Source organism: Falco cherrug, chromosome 2 (assembly GCF_023634085.1).
Source record: "Falco cherrug isolate bFalChe1 chromosome 2, bFalChe1.pri, whole genome shotgun sequence".
NCBI lineage: Eukaryota > Metazoa > Chordata > Aves > Falconiformes > Falconidae > Falco > Falco cherrug.
In genome coordinates, this window is record NC_073698.1 from 10,426,565 (window position 1) to 10,449,670 (window position 23,106).

Below are 23,106 nucleotides of genomic sequence, written 5' to 3' on the forward strand. Positions count from 1 at the left end.
TCTTAAGAAAAAGTGGATGTAAGTCATAAATTTAGCTTCCTTAAGATGCCTCTGGCTCTTTCTCTTTCTTTCATCAAACCAGGGAGTGCAGGATTGTCCTGCATCACGGAAAGGTCATGGTAATAAATGCATTAAAGGGTAAGATGTGAATAAAGTAGCACAACAGAAACCACTTCATGCTCAAATACATGAATGCATACTTATAGTTTGCAGACACACAAAAAACTCCAAAATACTTACTCTTAAAAATGACTCCTTGCTTTTTTCATACCAATTTCATAGATTTCTGAAGCCTAGTTCGTGAGATTTGGAAGTGACTGCTCTGTGGTTTGCAACAGTCTCCAGACATCTCCCACCAGTTCTTTACACTAGACAAACCTCTAGTAGAATCTTGCCACTGAACTTTCAAAGGATATTAAAATCTGGTTTTGTGTTCTTTTTAATAAATTTAATCTACCATTTGCCATTTGCACATTTGTGACACTAAAAATGACTATTTAGTGCTTTTCCCTTAGAAGCTGTGCATTTTTTCCTCCATGGATACTGTTTCCAAAGCTCATATTTGTCACTCTAGCAAAGCAAAGCTGAATGAGCTATTTAGCCATATAATAAAGTAACAATGAATGAAGCAAGAGGACCAATTGAATTGGTGCTATTATTTCAACAAAATCCTTTCAGCAATTGCCTCTCTCTTCATAGAGACCTTCACAGCATTATTTCACTAAATGACACCATGAATGTAATTACTTTGATTCAGAGTGTTGGTATCACACAGGTAACAAATTACACTGCCCCCTGATGAGTAATAATTCAATTATTCACTGGCCTTATAACAGTCTGAAATAGCCTATTCTCATTTCGCAAACATCATATTTACTGCTGGAAATAAACCATTTCTACAAAGTGAAATATTAGATCTATATATCTTAGTACATGTAAGGTCCCCAATGGATCCCCACATAACTGCATACCTTTGGTGTTTTTAATATTAAGGGGACTGCAGAGATGCTGAGCCTCTTGGTTACTCCACCTCGGTAGATGTGTACATATATTTTACCTATTTACTACCTGGTGAATCATGACTTTATTATAAATATCAAGCAGCAGTTGTGCACCAAGTGAGGTTTGATCTCAGTGGCACCAACGCTATTGGAATTTGTCCCGAACTGGAAGCAAAATCTGAATGTGTGTCCAAAGAGACATTCCTCGGACATGACTCTTCTGTGCTCCAGCATAAATGAAGCATGCAGGACTGCTAAAGCCAAGACAATATAAAGCAAGGGTGAAGAGGGGAAGAAACATCTCTGCTCGCTGAAAGGTCAATTCAAAGTTAGACGTTTGGTGTAAAATGTATAAAGCCCAGTGAGATTTTCAAATGTGCCCATCTCCTCATTATGCAATTTCCAAATTATATTTAGATATCTAGGAACTTGTGAAAATCCCACAGACAGATGTCTACCTTCACTGTTAAGTACCTAAATATTTTTGTAATACCTTTAGGTGTCAATCTACTGTGGTGTGATTTATACCAGCTGTATCCAGCTCAGAAGTGCAGCATTCCTCCAGGCTGACTGCAGGAGGCATCAGTAAGGAATTTCCAGACCATAATTGCTGGGGTTGGTATTAAGTAAGAGCAGCAGCAGATATTGCAACCCCTTTGTTGGAGGGTTGGTTTGTCAGCTTGGGGTTTTCTCCAGGATGTGGCAGATATAGATTCCATTTCTAAATTTGCCTGAACAGGTCCAAACTTCTGCTCCCTCGGGGACTGCCTTGACATAGAGCTTATCAGTGATTTGAAGGAATAGCTTTCAGTCTTCCCAATGGAAGCTGTGCCATGACACATGAAGTATTTAAAGATGCGTTGATCTCATAAGAGCAAGCCGTGCTCCACAAGTTCTCAGCTGAGAGACCGCGTACACAGCGGGGAGGGGAGGGGGCAGAGGGCTGTCTGCCAGTCACTTCTATTCAATTATCATTACAACAAGGAGGTGATTTTCCTCTCAGGTGAGGACCTAGTCCCTAGACAATGGAATCATTCCGTCTCTGTCAAAGAATTTGCTCAACCAGAACTAAAGTGTGGTATTGTAGTATATTTTCCCCAGCTTTGTTTAAAAGCTATGGTCATTTGGATGGTTTTGTAAAAGTCAGTGTCACAAGGTGGATGTAAAAAATATCACTTTACAACTTGCAATAGTGAATTCCACTAAGGAAATGTACCAAAACTTAGCAATAAATGGCCACAAAGTTATAATAAAATGAGGGATGAATCCCTCAAGGGAGAATGAGAAAAATGAAAGCAGATGAAGAAGAAAATTAAGCTGATTATCTACCAGGACTCAGTGCTGCTCACCAGTATTCAGACACACATCTCTGTAAGTCTAAAAAAATCTTCAAGATCGTGAGCATGCATAAGCACTATGGATTACTGTGCACATATAGAAATGCAAACCCACATGAAAGGAAGGGTAATCAAAGACCAACATTTTTTCATGTGTTTTTCAGAGGAAGAAAGTTTCTGGTGACCTCAAGTTTTCAGTGATAATGCCTACCATCCCTCAAAATCTGCCCATGTACTTTAATCCTTACAAGTCTGACAACCCTTTTCCAATGTGATAATTTCCAAGCAAAGATCTCAGTACAGGTTTAGCCTCAAACAAAATGTAGTTATACTGATTATACAGCTATGAAGTTCACAAATTCTGTTCATACTTTAAAATGAGCAAACTGAATAATGAAGGCTTCAGGAGCCCAGCTCATTGTAATTAGTAGCATGGAAAAGAACGGAAAAACTCAGTCCGAACTGAGCAGCGCTTCTGTAACACTTCACATCCTTAAAGCTAAGCACGTTGTATGTCCTTGTAGGATTAGGAACTAAACATTTACTATGATCTACCATGCTGAGATCTCCGTCTAGCACAGAGGTTTTTAAGTAGCGCTCCTCTTCTTGGAGAGGAAGAAACTCAGTCATTCCTGTAAAGGTAAGTCCAAGTTTTAATCACTGTGTTAAAACCAATAGCAAACCCCTGAGTTGGTGAGGCTGTGAATTGACCCACCTATGCCACTATCCAAAAGAGTCTTGACTTTTCCCCACCATGTAACATCTACCACAGTTATTTCAGCTCTCAAAAGTGTAAAATTACTCCTGTGGATGAACATTTCAATTAATCGGAAGCCAGAAAAGTCAAGATTAGCTCATCTACTGTTGTCTGTCCTGTCCTGATTGCAGTTTAAGGATCTAAGTGTCCAGTCCTGAAGTGAGTTTGAAGCGAATTCAACCCCAAAACCTCCTGCTATGTTGCCACCCAGTTCTGAAGGTGAGTAATGCCAGCAGCTGTCTCAATTTTTTAACTTTGATGTACCTCAGACAGTTAGAGAGCAGCTTGGCCTCTGTCATGTTTAAGCTTGACTGTGATCCTGAGAGCTGACACTCCTGTGCCTGCCTCCCTTGAGGGATTTTCTCAGGAGCAGAACAAGTCTGGCACACTTCTGTAAGTCTAGTCTCCATTCAAAGAGAAATTATGTTTGCTGCTGTCCTCTAAAAGTCACTTGAAAAGAGTTTTTACTTCCTCTTAAACAACAGCATTTGGAAGCAGAAGACCCTTACCTTTTTGAAAGATGTCATCTCCCCACTTGCCATCACTCAGGGAAATTCTTTGTCTACCCAAATGTACAGAGGGGTTGGGGGAAAATCAAGAGGAGGAATTCAATCCCTCTTCTCACAGAACAGTTCAAGATTCATTGCCTCGGTGAAGCAAAGCACATTGAACATGGCTGCGTAGTTTATTGAGTAGGGCAGTTGTTCAAGGTAGGAGAGATTGGGGTTCTATCCAATAATTATTCTAATGCTTTCTCAAATGATTGTTTAATATTAAATTCCATTCCAGAGCCAAGCACGTAAAATTTAGAGGTCAGAACAGTCACTAAGTTTATTTTTGGAGCTAGTGAAGAATATGGTGTGTTTGCAACCTTGTTTTAGCTAGATGGAGACATTCATGTACAATAATACATTTGAAAACACACAGTTCTGTGGGAAGAAATTGCCAGGCTGAATACCTTGGTTTATACTAGGTGAAGCTGCCTGCTACGAATTCTGCAAGGCTTGCCAGGATGCATTTGACTGTTTTCCTTATCAGCTTTTCCTCCTGAACAAATAAAAATCACACCTCCGACTGGTGTGATGCTGATGACCTAAATTCCAGTTCTAGTGAGAGCTGCTGAAACTGAGGAAAATGGATTGGGGACTGAGAACTAGGTGTTTACAAAGAGACATCACCTGGCAGCACACTGTACATTTTAAATATTTCTTTTTAGTATGACAACTGGGCATTCAATTAGGGGCATGCAGACAGCTTTCTGTTTTACGGGAAATCAGCTGAGGGTTGCTCATCTATATTCCAAGCAAAAAAGAAAATGAAAATAAACAAGACTGTTATATAACAAAATAAAAATAAATTCTGCTAGACCTTTTCAAAACAGAACTCTCAGCTTTTCTCGCCCATTATGCGGGTGTACTATGTTTCAGATCAATATTTTATATGTGGTGTAATAGCCCTCCTTATTCTTTAAACAGAGTTGATTTGAGAAGGGAAGGCAGAAAGGTTTTATTGCTGTCTAACTGGTATTGATTTCATAACTGCTGAATTTAGAGCAAAAGAGACTTCAGTAAAGGAATAAATTCTTATTTCACATGACATATTCCCTAAGGAGAACACAGCAAAAACAGGGCAAAGAAGGATTTGGAGAAGCTCATTAGCACAGATCATAAAAATCAAAGAAATCATAAGGAGAGAATTTGGAAAGACTGGCGTGGCCACTCCAGAGGAAGGATCAGCCATATCTATGTCTTTCCTGACAGAAGATTCTCTGAGCTGCTCATAAAAATGTCCAGTGACAGAGAGACTAAAATATTCCTAGGTGATCTGTCCTCATGTTTAAATTACATTATAGTCAAAAAGATTTCACTGATACTTGACCTAAATTTCTGTTGCTTTAATTCTACAGCTGTCTTTTTCCCTTTGACTTGTTTCCCACAGTTATGAGTTCTCTGATTTTGCTATTTTCTTGAAGTTTATTGTCTTTGTTCTCCTTCTTTCCTTTCCTTAGGCAAAAATGACATCCTTCAATGGTCAGTACCACTTTATCCTCCCTCTACTTTTACATCATCGATTCCCTGTTGTTGCAATAGGATATAAAGGACTATTCCCTCAGCTTCCCATCTCCAGTTTATTTCAAGAACTAGATAGTCTATGTTCTGCTGTGTTAGCTGGCGTCTCCATTACTCTCAGCTTCTGATGATTCTTCTGTTTGCTCAGACTAAACCTTCCTTCTTGATCTTTCTGGTGTGGTAGTCTAAAGTAGTTTAAAAGAGAAACTGTGGGATACATTCATACCATTAAACATCATTATTCAGACACTTTCAGTCAGTCTAGTCTCTTGATCCGCTAAACCTTGAACAAGTATTTATATCTTTTATAATGCAAAACTCTTCAGATTTCCTGGCTCACAGAATTTCCATATTAATATTCTAGCCATGCCAGCTATCCCACTATTTATAGCAGTTAAGTCATAGTTTTTATTGTGCATTATGTTTTTAGTCCATGTGGTTTACTATCAATATCTTTTGCATTGGAACATAGACATGCAAATTCAGTCATCAAAGATGTAATTTTGAGCCATTATTCTGCTGTTGACAATAGACTTGGACCTTAACTCTGTTCTCGGATCAAATGTATATTGGTGTCTCCTTGCCCCATGCAGGAACTTAGGAGGATAGGAAAGGTAGGTAGATGCGTATCACTTGTTTCAGTACCTATGAAAAAAATACCCGTTTGACATACAAATAGTGTTATTAGACCATACTCAAATATTATAATGGAAATAGAAACTATAATAATTTCTAATTTAATAAAGTTTATAATTTGTAATTTAAAGCTATCAGTTAAAATGTATTTTTTCTTATTTATACCTTATGCTTCCTTATAAATTTTTCATTTGAAAGAATAGATATTCAGCTCTAAGCCAATTTCCCATAAAGCTGCAAGGGGTCTAAGCTTTTATATCAGTGAATCTTAAGCACCTAGGTTACGAGGCCTAATGATACAGCAGATCCATTGACTACACCAAATACAGGAAATACAGTTACTTCTCAGAATGGGTGAGGTTAGATGGACTGGCTGCCTCCCTAAAGTGTGGAGAAGTATTTGAAACTGTACTAGTAATCTATAGGCCCTTTGGATTTCTATGGGATTTGGGCAAATGAGTTACCTTTGCAAATCCCATTCTTAGGATATAAATATTATCATTGTTAATTTTCAGGACGGGATGTTTTATAAAAAGCTGGCAACATGGTCACAATGTGCGCAAGATTCAGAATCGTCTTCTTTGTCTCAGCACTCTACAACAGAAAGAGTTTTTCTTGTTAGAAGACCAACATTTCAGTCCTAAAACTTTGTATAAATATTATTTCTGTTTGCATTCAAATGCTCAGTCTCAGACAAGGAAGAGATATCATCAGACAAGGCTGTATCCCACAGCATATGTGGAGCTCTACTGTATTTCTGTGGCCACCAAAAAAACCATCAGCAAGGGGAGTCTTATGCCAAGACAGTTGCTTGTCTCAAGCAAAGGAGATTTTTTTGGGTAGTTCACTGCTTCCATAGTTTTGCATTATTATATGATTTCAGAGTCTGATACCAGGCTTGCTAAAACAGAGTCATGTAGACCACAGGTTGCTTTGGATCAAACTGAAATCAAAGTTCCAGCTTCTCAATGCTATGCCAGCTTTATCCTATGACATACCCTACCTGGATTTCTTTCATTCCAAGATGCCTCATAGATCCCCAATCCAGAGCCTGCTGACCTCAAATTAAGAAAAAATGGATATGAAAAATCCAGAGGAATTTTCCTTTTCCATAAATTCACATGACAGGATGCAAATTCACTATGAACCCAGCGAAGATAATGAACAAAGCTAACAAGAGAATTTCCTCTCATATTTAAAGTGAAATGTTCACATCTTTTCTTCAGAGAGTTTATGTTTAATGTTGTTGGTTTTAGTCAATCTCTGAAAATCACTGTCCACCTGTCATTTTTTAATTAACATTGGTTGCAAAAAACTGAAATGTCTTTGGATGCTGCACCTCAGCAACTGGAGAAGGAATTTCAGCAGCTATGAAAGAAAAAGTATTATTCTTCCGAGAAGATTAGTTATCTGGAGAAAGTGATGTGTTTTGTGACCAATACTAATACTATTATGAGGACGTTTGGATTCACTTTTCCTGTTGCAACTCTCCTAAATACAAACATTAAGTGATAAACTAATATAACCATTAGTATCAGCTTGAAAATAAAAATTCCGTCCCACAGTAATTTGTGTGATTTTTACTGTTTTGTTTCATCTCAGATTGAGGGTTTTTTTGCAGATCACATTCTAAAATAGTTAATTTATACTCATCTATATTATTCTAATTTTCGTAATATGTTCTACAATGAATCTTCAATGTCAGAATGATACAACTCAAAACATTTTAATTATATCAAAGTGTGAAAACTAAGGGAATTACTATATGATTGCTAAATGTATTATTGCATGGAATCAGCATTTTCAGATGGAAAATTGTGCCTTTGCAAGATGTTTAGATCGTATTTTATTATTTTGACATGTATTATGGATAAACTTTCTCTCTTATACTCTTACAAAAAACATCTCTGTAATTGGAATGCTAACTAATTATGGAGCCTGGTATACACAGCACTATTCTAAAACATCCTTTTCTTGTTCTGAAGAAATATACTTTGTCTGTACTTTAAGCAACATTCACAGGGAATAGCAATCTGTAAATAAAAAAAAAATTATCTGTTTAATTCCTTTTTTTTGTGTCAGCTTTTAAAGATAAATATTGGTCCTAAAATTTAGGGTTCTTCCAGTGGGGAGCCAATCATAAAGGAAAAAATTTATTCATCATCTTATTAATAAATTTTATATTGCTTTTTATCCATTGTTCTCAGACCATGCTACTATAATTTCTCCAATTATGAAATAGGGAAACTAAGGCACATTTGAAGACAGTGAGTGACTTGGCTGTGTCATCTCTTCTTGAGCCTTTCATTCCACCTGTATTCTGAAAAATAACAGTGTGTGTTTAATAGTGTATTTTTCCTTTCTTTCACCAGTATATATATACATAAAAAAGAAAAATGTTCTCTTCTCCTCTGTGGTCAAGGTGCAATTAAGCCAAGAGGCATAATGCTGCTGAGCTTTGGAGTGTTCTAGGTCATAATGCAGACAGGCGCTATCGCTGCCGTGCACTCTGACATAACCACACAATTAAATTTTGCACTGTCACAAGAGGATATTTTTATCTTCCTACCATTATTGAAAACCCATCTAATCTTAATGAAAAAAAAAAAAACCACCTGAAGATGGAGATTTTTATCCTCCTTCTATTGCAAGAATATTTGGATCAAGAGAGATTTAGGCCAAGGACCAGGCAGATGCAGTGTGTTATTTCTCAAAGTGCATAATGTCACTATAGCATAATCTGTACAGAAAGTAAAAGTAGGATTGGATATTTTTTTTTCAGGATTATATTCAAACTTGTGTATAAGTATGGTATTTAGAGGTATCAGAGCTGAAATGTCAGATGCCTCCATTACTAGCACCTCAGGCAAGATAAAGAGGAACTCGCCCTAGCATGCAGTCTGAAAAGGACCTGCTACAGCTCTGAACCTGATGGGCTTTCACCTCAGAAGCACAACCATCCCCTCCAAAGTGTAGCTGTGCAGCTCTGTAATACACCATAGCTAGTCACAGCCACAGGGTTCCTACAGAGTTTGCAAGTTCTTGCAGAGTTTTGCAACTTCTGCAGAGTTTTTCAAGCAGGGAGGCTTGACAGGCTTCCTCTGCATGAACTTTGTTTGACCTGCCTGCAGCTTTGTTTTACTTCATTTAGCTCTGACATCAATTTCTCTTATTGACCAGGCGTCAATGGCTAAATTGTGCCACTTCTTTATCTTTCTATGGTACTACTGTATTTTTATGTAGATAGCAGTAATGAAATGTAAATAAATATATCATGTAAAGTGAAATATTTATGACTCTAGCACAATGATGTTTTGTAGGGAAATCCAGACTTGGTATGAAAGCAAAGGCCTTGAGAAGTGGAGACAATGTATGCAGTGCAGAGTAGTGCAGGCATAGGAATATGAGATATGGGGCACAGGCTGATACCAGAAACAGTTCAGTATTGGTTGGTTAAAGAAATGCAGGCATACAGCTGGACAAAGCAGACTTTAATGGTAACAAAAAGTACAAAGAAATAGTACCTAACATATGTAAAAGGCACAAAATACTGTAAATTCAGATGTAACATGGAGCTGGACACCAATGAAGAAAGGACACGGTGTAAAAGCATGTTAGAAACCAGATAAAATGAACCCAAATAGAGAGAGAGGAAGGAGAAACCATCTATATGAACATTGTGTTCCTCCTGGCAATGGACTCCAGAGGCTGATGACTCTGCCTGCACTCTCTGGCAATCTGAGTCTCTTGACTTTAAGACCAGAGAATCAGCAGAAGGGTGAGCATAACCTCAGGAAAAAAGGGGTAAAACCTAAGTGTATTACAATTCAAATAGTAGTATTGCCATTATTGAGATTTCTAACTGTATTACTATGCATTCCTTCTTTTCCTTTATTATATATAGACTAATAATGATTCTTGAATTTGACCATTTAGATTTCATTTATAATAAGAATTAAATTTTGACTATATATAAGGTGTGTTTCTCTTTGTCCATAGACAAGATTATGAACATAACAGAAGGAAGCCTCTCTGGGGTCAGCATATGTATTAGAGTATTATTTGTGCCATACATTTCCAGGCTGTTTGCTTCTGATAGTATATAAATCTCAGTTTACTGACATCCTGCAGCTCTGACTTGGTTTTTAGCTGTGATTTATCCCACTAATATACCAGCAGAAATATTCCTTTATTTTAGCTTGTATTTATAGACATTTTTATAACCAAACCCTTTAATAATTCAGATAAATTGCTTCTCCTTTTTCTAGGATGTTGCCAAAATCAGAAAAAAACATTTTTACTGTAAGCATGATTGAAGACTGGAACAGTTTGTCAGCAGATGTTGTGGAGTCACTGTCCCTAGAGATAATCAAAGCACAACTGGACATGGTCCTGAGCAACCTGCTCTGCTTGACTTTACTGTAGACAGTGGATGTTGGACAAGGTGATCTCCGGGGGTGTCTTCCTACCTCAGCTCTTCTGTGGTTCTGTGGTTTTGACTAGTGCTACAAGAAATGCCACAGTATCTGTCCTGATTCTGCTTCCTTGCTGGTTGTTTCTAAGCAGTGTAAACACTGTCCTGAGTTGAGACATGCCAAATGGTTTTATTTTATTTTGCTAGGAGACAAGTTTTGCAAAGAACAAGGCTCCCTCTAACAGCCTCTGGCTTCAATCAGAGTACAGATTACTCAGCACTTTGATGGTTACCCGCAAGATGAAATTAACTGGCAGATGGCTGCATTCCTATTCCATTTGACGTGTGACCCTAAACATGTGAGAAGTCTTTGTTCCTTTATATAGATCTGTTAAGACTGATGGCACGAATTTTGTAGATAGGACCCTCTAAGAGTGACACAAGAAAAATATTTAGAGAAGATGGAATTTTTATCAACAGAAGTCATTAGGATCATGTTAGAGAGATATAAATAGTTCTGTTGGAACTTGGGGCTAGACTAGGCACCCTCTTCAGACCTCTCTGTGTCTTTTCTGTTATTTGTCCACACAGGAAAGCTGAAGTATACCAGCTGGGGGAAAAGTGTGTCACCGCAGTTCAAGTGGAGATTTATTTTCCTGCAGGACTAGCCTCAGCTAGAATAACTAATATAAGTAACAGGCGCTTGATTACTTCTGTTCAGTTATGCCGTCAGCAATTACAGACCCAGTCCTAGCCTCGCTGGCAGTGATACAAAAGAGTAACAAATCCAGTGTGCAAGCAGTATATTTTCTGTGACTCCTCTTATGTGGTAGAACACTGTACAAATTTCTCGTGACCAATTTTGCACTTGTGCAGCTACTAGTAGCTTCAGAAGGTGTTGTCCATAGATTTATGATGAGGTTTTTTTAGTTGCTTGCATACTTACAAGAAGAGATCTTGGGAAGTTTGAATTAAAAAGATGCAGGTCTAGGCTTCTCAATAGTGGAAAAGGGGCCTGATCTCAAAGGGGCTGTGTAGTATCAGACTCACACACAGTTAGTAGAAGAAAGGCCGGGTGGCCCCTTCCATGTTGAACTGCCACCAATAGTTATCAGCAGAAAAAGTAGTGATGAACTTCTGTTGATGTGCCTCGGAATTGAATGATGGGAATAAAACTTAGCAGCCCTTCATTTCTATTTTACTCCGTATAACAGGTACAGGGAATCATGGCAGCAATGATGACAGGGTAAGCATTGTGGGATGTTGGTGATCAGGACCTTGAGAGTAGCCTAAAGCTTCATTTCTCAAAACCGATGGCAGTGTCTTTTTGCTGGATAGTATGAAGACATCTGTAGACATGGGGCTTGTCAAAATGTTAGAGAATTGTTTGATCTTCAGTAGATATTCGGATTGTGAGCTGTTAGAAGGAAAGCATTAAAAGCACATGGTCTGCCTGTGGAACACTTTATGCCAGGGGCTCAGTGAGTCAAAATCTAGAGCTGTCTGTCAGAAGGAGGGGAGTGAATTTATGGCTGTTCGTAATATTTGCGTCCATGCTAAATACCCATGGGCAGGCACGTAAAAAGGTCGAGTATCAAAACCCAACTTGCCTGAGTCTTAAAAACTTACTAAGGGAGGCCACACAAGGATGAGTTATGGAGGCTGTTCTTTCCCATAATTTTCAAGAGCTGTGCCAACTTCTCCAAGGCAAAGTTCACACCATCTTGAATCACCATCTAACTTTCCCGTTGTCTGTGAAGAAAAAGAAATCCATTTGAAGGGTTAGTTCATAGAGAGTTTTGTATTAGTATTCTCTCCGGAGAGGGCAAGAATAGTCTCTAACAACAGGGGGATATAAAAGTCAGCAAGACTAAACTGTTAAGTTAGAAGCCCTAAAGGTAGACAGTGTGAGCCCCCATTCTAGCTTCTGGAAATACATTGTTACCTTTTGATAGCCATTTCTATTGCCTGCCATTGTGATATATAAACCTTCTATAATGTTAACAATAAAAGAGCAGTGGCAGAAACAAACTCTATACTTCAGAAAGACACAACTCTGGCTCCTGGAATATGTCATCCCCTGCTGTGTTAGGGCTTGACCCAAACCCTTTTGGAGCCAATGGACACACTCGCACTGTCTTCAACAGGCTTCAGTCAGTCTTGTGAAAGCCAGCACACCTTAATACCCGTAAAAATAAGTACCTATTAAAAAGGGAGATAAAAAAGAAGCAGTTCTCGGAGAATCAGAGTTAATGAGGCTTGATTGCCCCTGAATTTGCTGTTTATGAGTCCTGTCTGATGCAACCCACAATTGGGATATTTGTTAGTGGTCTCCCCTGCGTGCATCTTCTTGGGATTTGCTAAGATGTGAAACTTGTGAAACATGTTTCAGCCTTCCTCTTCATCTGAGCACTTAAAAGGCAAAAATGTACACAAATGTAGTTATTGTAGGGAGTTTTAACTTTTTACCACATTTGAACAACAGATTGAAACATGACTAGAGTATGATACAAAGAAAGAAAATAATGTGATTACATGAGCCTCTTTTCTTAAAGAAACTGAGCTAAAAAAATCTTTTTTCCTCCCCTGGCCATGACATACAATGGACTGAGTAAGGGTTGGGATAGTAAAAGCTATCCAAATCATCATGAAGAGTTTTAATACTATGCAAATATGAGGGAAGAAACATGCTGTTTAAAATCCCACGGGACAGGTCTGATCAATACTTTTTTCTTACCCAGCCATGCCACTGTTCTGACAAATGATATTTAAACTTAGCAGCTGTTTTTAAAAGTTGTTCTGCTGTTGCTCTTTTGATTGTCTTTGTAGGTATACCAATCTTAATATCTCCTTGTCTTTGTGTTCTCAGTGTTTTTTCTAAATGAAGATTCTTCCCTCATAGTTGCTGCAGACTTCTAGTAGTTGAAAGGTTTGAATTACACTTGGTTAATGTAGTTCAAAACCTTCCCAGGTGTCGTCTAGCAATGAGTGTCTAGATTTAAACAATAAAAACACCCCTGAAAAAAGCTCCAAGTTTCAATCCAATTTGCAATAAGATGCTAATGACAATCCCATAGCAATAAATATTCATTTGCAGGTAATGTATTAACTCAGCTATCCAGCAATGTGCAGTAATCACATAATAACCAGTCATTAATTTCAACCTCTTTTCAATTCCTAGTCTCCTTTCAGACCAGGTCAAATGAGTAGTTGTGGCAACCCAGCAGAGTGGTTATGAAATGCTATTTTATCCCAAGGAGAAAAACTAGTTTGAGTAACTAGAACTACTCTGTCCCCACTCCCCTTTTTTTCTAAGAAGCTTTAACTTAAGCGCATCCTAGAAAATCTTCTCGGCCTAAAATTACATGAATGTGAAGGGTATTGAAAGGTATCCTCTTAGAGAAGTAGCTGATCCAAATCACTGGGAATTTCCAGGGGATTAAAAAAAGGCAAACATAAACCAGGAAAAAGGTATTCTTAGTCTGGAGATTAAATTTTTTGCTATTAGTTTTGCTATTATTCTCCCCAGCCTTAAAACATGAATGACCCAGCAGGATCATAAACTACTGTCAAAGATTTCCTAGGGAAAAAAAAAACCAAACCAACACTTAGATAAAATTTGATTGGGGTCTGAGGACTCATGCTTGGTGAGCGTAAGTCTTGTCTAAACAGCAGTAAATGCAAAATTAATGTGGCTCCAAGTTTTCTTCCTGGCAGCTCACCCACGAAACAAAAAGGGAAAAGTCCCTTCACCTGCTCTGACATCATGAAAAGGACAAACATCCAGGCAAATGTTTCTTTCTCCTCTCAAAGGTTAAGTTGGTTGAGGGAGGTCTCAAGGTCTCATTGCTGAAAAACAGTGCAGACTCAGAGATGTGGAAGCTGGTCCAGTTTCTCCAGTTTGACCAGGGAGGTGGTGGAATCACCATCCCTGGAGGTGTTTAAAAAATGTGTAGCTGTGGTGCTTAGGGACACGGTTTAGTGATGGACTTGGCAGTCCTGGGTTAATCCTTGGACTTGATGATCTTAAAGGACTTTTCCAACCTAAATGATTCTATGATTCTATGATTCTATGATTCTATTATGAGTAAATTTCCCTTTTTCTGTTTCCTGGCCATTTAGTGTATGTTAATTTGCACAAACTTACTTGAGAAACATTCTATTTGGAGCTGAGCTCTGGAGCAGGCATATTCCTGCTTTTTGTGAGACCAAACCAGCTGTATTCTCCTAATGACATTAAGTACTATATAAAGAAAAACTTGGAATGTTTTTGAAATCCTGAAAAAATTCTTCAGGCAGAAACCTTCTTCCATCTTGACTTGCCTCTTCCCTTAAATGATTCTACACCTACACCTGCTGCTAGCAAGAAACACTCTCAAGTCCTCTGCTTCTACCTATCTAATACCTAGAGGTAAATTTGTATGTCTTTTACAGGCTCTTCTCTCGTATGTACATGGAGGTCACCTCATAGTAGCAATTCCATATACAACTGTTATAGCTGTCATGAGCTAGGCTTACTTGTGCAACTTACCAACAACACAGTACTTGTAGTACAATATAAATGAATGTATTTTTATTGAGGCAAATGTAGCTTCTACTGGCATTACCTTGTGTGCTGCAAATATCTATGGAGCAGTGGGATCCAGATGCTGGATAAAATTATACATAGGAAAACAATGCCTTCTTATTTTTTTCCCAGTAATAAAAAATATGAATGCTTAAAATCAAAAAGGACCTCTGATGATGTGTTTGTAGAAGGTGGCGATGCAGAACAATAAGTTATATATCCTAGTGACAAGGATGCCCTTAAGGTTTACAGAGTTTTTCAAAGAGGCGGCAGTTTACACCATGATTAACACAGTCTGTTTGCCTAAAACATCCATTTAAGCAGTGCAATATCTATTTCTGTCTCCGAAAGTGATTTCTAGCATGAGTCTTTTGTAATTTCTATTAATACTGCAGAATGGAGAAGATTGATACTGATTCACTCACAAGCTCAGTTAATTTTTCTTCAAGTATGGATTCCTATTAGGAATGTGCCCATGTAATGTAATAAAACTTGCTCATACCATTTGCAATCAGGTCTCAGTGCATATATTTTCCCCAGCGTCTCCCCTTTAATAATAATTGTCAAAAGTAGTGGAGGACATAAATGAATACTGGATGATTCACTGGCCTCTTGATAATTCTGTCCATTGTGATACAGGAAAGCCTGAAAGCTCAAGAAGAGCAATAGTTACTGGTAAGAGAGGAGTGAATTCATTGGTATTGTAGCCTTGGTTTTGCTGTCTAATATGTAGAAAAGGAGAAGTAGGAAAGAAGAGGGTAAAAAAGTCTCATTTAGTGCCTTGTAGGTTTGCTCCTGTCAGCCCTGGCCACATGTCTCTTGCTTGCTACACTGATCTCCATCTGTGTCCTCCAGTTGTTCAGATGCTTTCATTTGACTTTTTCTATGATAAATAATACATACAAGAATTTAACATAAGTCCTCCAAAATATGATGCTTTTTTATTATGCCACATCTCCTCTGAAAATATTTTTTCTTGTGCTCTTCTTTGGTATTTATGGCAAAGACTATTATCAAGTCAGTCTCTATTGGTCAACTCCATGGAGCAAAGAAGAAAAACAGAGGGTCACATATAGCTGATCCTGTGTGATTGGCATTGGCAAACATTGAGCTTTTGCCACTGTATCTTTTGCCCCTTTGGACTTATTTTAATAACCACCTTATCTCTACTGAAAGATTCGTTCCAACATATTTACAGCTACAGAAGCCAATTTTTCTGGTCTATTACTCTCATCTCTTTCATTCTTTAACATTGGCACAAGACTTAGTTTTCCTCTGGTCTTCTGGTGACATCTCTGATTTTAGTGACTTTTTGATCTATGCCAAAGAATATGCTGACTCCCAGTTTTGCATCCCATAGTGAATCCCATCAGGTCCTGCAGATGCTGATTTGATGTTTGCTTGTTCCACTAATAAGCCTTGTAGTTTGGATGTGATCCTGGCCGCCTATTCCCAGAGCAGTAGTTGCCTTCTGCTCTGTCTGATCTGTTATGCTAATGTAGCTTGTGACTAGCACAAACCAAAAGAGTGGTGATTTCCCCTTCAGGGGACATAATGGATTCATCAAGCCACTGTTCTGTGCTGTAGTAATATCTGATAGAGATACATCTGTTCAATAAATCATATATCCAGAACTATCAGTAGGACAGAGGCATTTTTCCTGGAAGCATGAGATTTAATTACCTTAACAAGTGTAGTTCCAGCTTTTATTACCAGCAATAAAAAATGTATCACCTTAAAAAATAAACCTCAGTGCTTGACTGACTCTGTGGCTACCGACAAGAGCAGACTCTTTGCCTTGCTCATGTTTTACTGATTTTGTTGAATACAGGAAAAGTGCAAGAGTATAACCAGGTTAACAAAAGAAATACTTTGAAAGGACACCCCTCCTCAGCTGAGATGTGATACCAAGTCATGAGTGTGCAGCCGAACCACCACAATATACAGCAGAAAGAGATTAACTTAAACCAGTGAATGTGGAAACACTGATTTGCTGCTGTTACAGGCATGTGTGAGAGCCCCAGGCATTTTTTTCTTCAGCACTCTGCATCCCATGGCCTTTTGAGCTCAATAGAAACCCCTGGTGGATATTGTATCCATAAATGAATTAGCTCGTAATGATATCTGCAGAGCCATGATGGCATCCAAAAGCCTTCATATCCTTGTCTAATAGATTAAGGAAGTTTTATATTCCTGCTGGGAACAGCAGTGATTCTCTTCCTGTTTCCTTGCAAGTGATGCTGTTGTGTCCATGGTAATCTTTGGCTGCCACTGCCCTCAAGACAAGGATGAAACAACTGAAAAGAAAAGCACCTCACTTAGGAAACTTTCCAATCATAGGAAATGCATGGTATATGGCGCCCGCTGGGAACTGGCCATTCCCCTGTGTGGTGTAAATACAGTCCATGACATGTGGGTAGCAAGACCTGGGAGCAGCTGCCCTTGTGTAAAACAACAGTTCCTCTCCCTTAGGAAATTACTTGGCAGGAATGAAACGCCATGAGACCCTTCTTCCCAGAGACTGTGGCCCATGGAAGCAATTGGCTAAACACCTACCAGTTTGTTGTTTCTGTGGGAGGCAGTGGTGTTCCTGAGTTCCTGCAAATGCTCCAAATGCAAACTCTTCTGCCTTATGGTATTTCACTGTTCAAAGTAAAAGTGGTGGTTTGGCACCCTTCCATGCCTACATCTCCTTGAGTTTCACACATTTGTGCCATGCTCAACAATACAGCCTTTTATTGTTGACTTCCCTCTAGCACTTCTTCTCTGGGCTAAATAGTTCAATTGGTTTACTCTTTCAGTTTATGACCTTCTAGAAGGCATAAAAATTCTTGTCTCTCCTTGTGATGTACTATCTCAAATAAAAAATGAGTGGTAAAATAAGATGATAGTCATCTATTCTAGACAGATCATTCCTCATTGTAGGCTGGATTCTACAGAATTGCAGGTCCATGCAAGAAATCAGGAGAACGAATAATGTCCCTTCTGTTCCTGCATGACCTGTCTAGTCTTCAGTTTGGATGATTATGAAACAGACTACACTAGACTAGACTACCCTTGCACATGCCTGCAGAGCTATGATCTTTTTGGCATCATGGAGACATGGTGGGATGGCTCCTATGACTGAAGTGTTGGGATGGAAGGATACAGGCTCTTTAGAAATGACAGGCAGGAGAGACAAGGATTGCTTGTCACTCTGTATGTCAGTGACCAGCTGGAGTGCGTGGAGCTCAGCCTGGGGATGGATGAGGAGCCAACCAAGACTTTATGGGTCAGGATTACAGGGAGGGCAGGGACAGATGACATTATAGTGGGGGTCTGCCACAGGGTGCCTGACCAAGGAAGGCTGAGGGGATGAGGCCCTCTATAGACAGATAGGAGCAGTCTCATGTTCACAAGCCCTGGTCCTCATGAGGGACTTCAACCACCCTGATATCTGTTGGAGGGACAACACAACAGTGCGTAAGCAATCCAGCAGGTTCCTGGAACGCATTAATGATACCTTCCTTCTTCAAGTGATAGAAGAGCCAAAGAGGAGAGGAGTCATGCTGGACCTTGTTCTCACCAACAAAGAGGGACTGGAGGGGAATGTGAAGCTCAAGGGCAGCCTTGGTTGCAGTTAACATGAAATTCTGGAGTTCAAGATCCTTACGGCAGTGAGGAGAGCACACAGCAAGCTCACTATGCTGAACATCAGGAGAGCAGACTTTGGCCTCTTCATGGATCTGTTTGGTAGAGGACCATGGGAAAAAGCCCTGGAGGGAAGAGGGGGCCCAGAAATCTGGCTAATATTCAAGGATCATCTCCTCCAAGCTCAGGAGCGATGTGTCCCAACAAAGAGGAAGTCTGGCAAAAAGGCCAGGAGGCTGCGTGGATGAACAGGGAGCTCCTGGACAGACTCAGACACAGAAAGAAAGCCTACAGGGGGTGGAGGCAAGGACAGTTACCCTGGGAGCAATACAGAGAAATTGTCTGAGCAGCCAGGGATCGGGTTAGGGAAGCTAAAGCCCTGACAGAATTACAGCTGGCCAGAGACATCAAAGGCAATAAAAAAAAGCTTTATAGGTACGCTGGAGATTAAAGAAAGACTAGGGAAATGTGGTCCCTCCCTGGAATGAAAAGGGAGACCTGGTTACCCAGGACATGGAATAGTCTGAGGTATTCCATGATATTTTTGCTTCGGTCTTCACTCGCAAGTTCTCCAGCCACACTGCCCAAGTTGCAGAAAGCAAAGGCAGCAACTGGGAGAATGAAAAACTGCCTGCTGTAGATCAGGTTCAAGAACATCTAAGGAACCTGAAAGTGCATAAGTCTATGGGACTTGAGATCCATCCACAGGTCTTGAGGGAACTGGCGGATGAAGTGGGTAAGCCACTCTCCATCATACTTGAGAAGTTGTGGCAGTCCAGTGAAGTTCCCATTGACTGGAAAAACAGAAACATAACCCTGATTTTAGAAAGGGAAAAAAAGACCTGGGGAACTACAGGCTGATCAGTCTCACCTTGGTGCCTGGTAAGATCATGAAGCAGATCCTTCTGGAAACTATGCTAAGGCACAAGGAAAATAAGGTGATTGGCAACAGCCAACATGGTTTCGCTAAGGGCAAATCATGCCTGACAAATTTGGTAGCCTTCTGTTATGGGGTTACAATGTTGGTGGATCAAAGAAAAGCTACTGATGTCATCTACCTAGACTAGTGCAAAGCATTGGACACTGTCCCACATGACATCCTTGTCTCTGAATTGGAGAGACCTGGGTTTGACGGGTGGACAACTCGGTATGTAAGGAATTGGCTGGATGGCCACACTCAACAGTCAACTCAACTGTTGCATTCAACAGCTCAATGTCCAAGTGGAGACCAGTAACAAGTGACGTTCCTCAGGGGTCAGTACTGGGGTCAGAGCTGTTTAACATCTTTGTCAGCAACATGGACAGTGGGATTGAGTGCACCCTCAGCCAGTTTGCCGATGACACCAGGCTGTGTGGTGTGGTCAACACACTGGAGGGAAGGGATGCCATCCAGAGGGACTTTGACAGGCTTGAGAGGTGGACCTGTGCAAACCTCATGGAGTTCAACAAGGCCAAGTGCAAGTTCCTGCACATGGGTCAGGGCAATCCAAAGCACAGATGCAGGCTGGGTGGGAAACGTATTCAGAGCAGCCCTGAGGAGAAGGACTTGGAGTTGTGAATTGATGAGTAGCTCAACATGACCCACAATGTGCACTTGCAGATCAGAAAGCCAGAATCCTGGGCTGCATCAAAAGAAATGTGGCCAGTAGGTTGAGGGAGGGGATTCTGCCCCTCTACTCCAGTCTCATGAGACCCCACCTGAAGTACCACGTTCAGCTCTGGGGTCCCCAACATAAGAAGGACAGGGACTTGTTGAAGTAGGTCTAGATGAGGACTGTGAAGATGAACAAAGTCCTGGAGCACCTCTCCTATAAAGAAAGGCTGAGAAAATAAGATTGTTCAGCCTGGAGAAGAGAAGTTCCAGGGAGACCTTAGAGCAGCCTGCCAGTGCCTAAAGGGGCCAACAGAAAAGCTGGAGAGGGGCTTTTTACCAGGGTGTGTAGTGATAGGACAAGGGGTAATGGCTTTAAACTGAAAGAGGATAGATTCAGACTGAATATAATGAAGAAATTCCTTACTGTGCGGGTGGAGAGGTACTGGCACAGGTTGTCCAGAGAAACCGTCAATGCCCTGTCCCTGGGAGTGTTCAAGACCAGGTTGGATGGAGCTCTAAACAACCTGGTCTAGTGGAAATTGTCCATACCTATGGCAGGGTGGTTGAAATGAGATGGCCTTTAAGGTCCCTTGCCACCCAAGCCATTCTATGATTCTATGATTTACCTGATCCCTTAACATCTAGCACACACAGTGAGTGTATGTCTTATTTGGCCTTTTGTATTCACAGGCCAGCATAGTCTGGCTTGTGGTGCAGTGCAGTGTTAGCTCGCCTGGTCAGATGGGGCAGAAAAGCATAAACTGGTTGTACTGGCAACATGGCTGCTCTCTAGTTTATCAAAAACTGTGTCAGTTTAATCTGACAGTATGGTAATGCTTAGGAGTCAGTATAAGATACCTGCTTCTGTAGTTTTCCACATGTAATGATCTCTTTTCCTCCTCCTACAAGCTCTTTAACATATTTCTAAGAAAAGATCTTGTTGGGAACTGAGTTTTCACAGATTTTCTGCAAATAATTGACCTGCTTTCAGAATGGTATATTGAGATGCTGCCTTACAATGACCAAAGAATTTGTGCTTACACATTCTTCAGATAAATGCTTTAATTCCTCCTAATGGCAACAGACTGACACCAAGGCTCAGATACTAATCTGCAGTTCTGAAGCTGTCAATACTATAATTTTGTCACTATTAACTTTATCTTAATTTATTTTGGTATATAAGTATGAATTGATAAATTTATAATGTTTTTATTTTAATAGTATATAAATACATTAATATTAATTTAAGAGAAACAGTGTTCTAAAGTCGTGGTGAGGATGACTGCTGGTCAACAAGAGATACCGGTGTAGTCTCCATTTTTTTTCTTCTGAAAACATGTTCCCCCACCATGATCTTGATCAGCAGGTTTGACGTGCTGCTGAAAAGGGACTGCAGCATCGAGGTGGTCTGATACTACCTTACAGCTCCGAAGGGACTCAGCAGTGGTATTTATAAATACAAAATTCAAGGTGAGCATTATGTTTTTTCATTAAAAATCAATGCTTGACATGGAAAGCAAATACAAATATTTTGTTTTCCTAAATCGCAAAAGTTCTGTCAAAAAGAGATAATTTAGGAGGAAAATTTGTTACATAGTTGCAGGGCTTCTGTGGTAATCTGAATTCTCCAACAGGTGTGAGTTGTTCCTAGTGGATGTAGTATTAATTAAGTTAATATGAATAGAAGATTTGGTGTTTGGGAATTGTTTGTGAGGGAGTGTTGGTTATACCCTGATTCTGAACTTGGACTGCTGTTGTAAATGTTAGTGTACTCAGCCTAATTTGGTTATGTTCCTTCTAATGCGGTCAGTTGGAGATATGTCTGCCCATTCATTGCAGTCTTTGCTAATTAGGTTGCAAGGCATGTTATGTCAGGTTCATGCTGGAGTGGATCTGTAACTTCGGAACTAGAGCTGAACTACATCTGTTTCAGAAAGTGAACCAAGGGATGATGAAGCTCATTTTTTGTTGCCTAGAATGAATCAGGCAGACATTGTATGAATGTCTTGTGTAAAATGGAAGAACAAAAGAGAGGTTGTAAAAATATGAGAATGAGCCAATGTAAACAAATTTAAGAGCTCCTCCTCTAACTGTCTCACATATTCCAACAAAAGGGCATCCAGTAAAATGAAAATGAGAAACAGTCAAAGCTGATAAGATACAAAATCATCTACAATTATAATTATCTACAAAATGTACAATTAGCCTGAAGAACTCGTTGCCATAGGAAATTATACATCTCCACTATAGAAGAAGAGGTATACTAGGGCTGCAATAATGTACAGTTATTCTAATTAATGCTAACAGTACAGCTAACATAATTAATGTCCTAGGCTACAAGACTAAAGCCAGTCACTAATACAAGGGTAATATGTTCTTTAATGTGAAGTGTGCTTTCTTCTACAACTACCCTAAAAATTTGATTTTTTGCAATGTATCTGCTCCTGATATAGGAAACAAGATAGTAGGAGAATCTTACACCCGTTCAATAGGGCAGAAACCATGTTCATGTAAGATCTCTGAAAACTAAGAAAGACCCCACGCAAGCTAATTTAGTACTTGATGCTCCCTTCTCCACTTTCAGTTAAATACAAAATCAAAAAGATATTTTTTTTAAGATCAGTCTTCAAAGTTGCAGAACCTTGTTTGTCTTTTGAATATTTACTTTGAGCCTTTTGGTCTTTTCCTGTCCTTTTGTATTTATTTCTAAAGCATACAAATACAGCTTTATAAAACAACTTTTACTCTTCTTGATAACTGCAGTCAAAGGAGTTACTAAATAGCAGTGGGTTTGTTTCTTTAATTAGTATTTGTAAGATATTTAATGAATAAAATGGCAGACCTACTTATTTCTCTACTTTTCAAAGAAATTATTGAAAACCAGTTTGAATATAGACCTGGAATAGTACGGCTTTCATCTCTACCAGCGTAAATTCCTGTTAAAGTGTACTTGTCTCTTCTCTGCTATCTTTGTCTTCAAAAGTTCTACATGGTATGTGTCGTCAGTCCTAAATTTAAGCACAGAATCAGTACTTAGGCAAAGTAGGTAGCTACTGATAACAGATATTTATCATAGAATTACAGAATATTTTAGGTTGGAA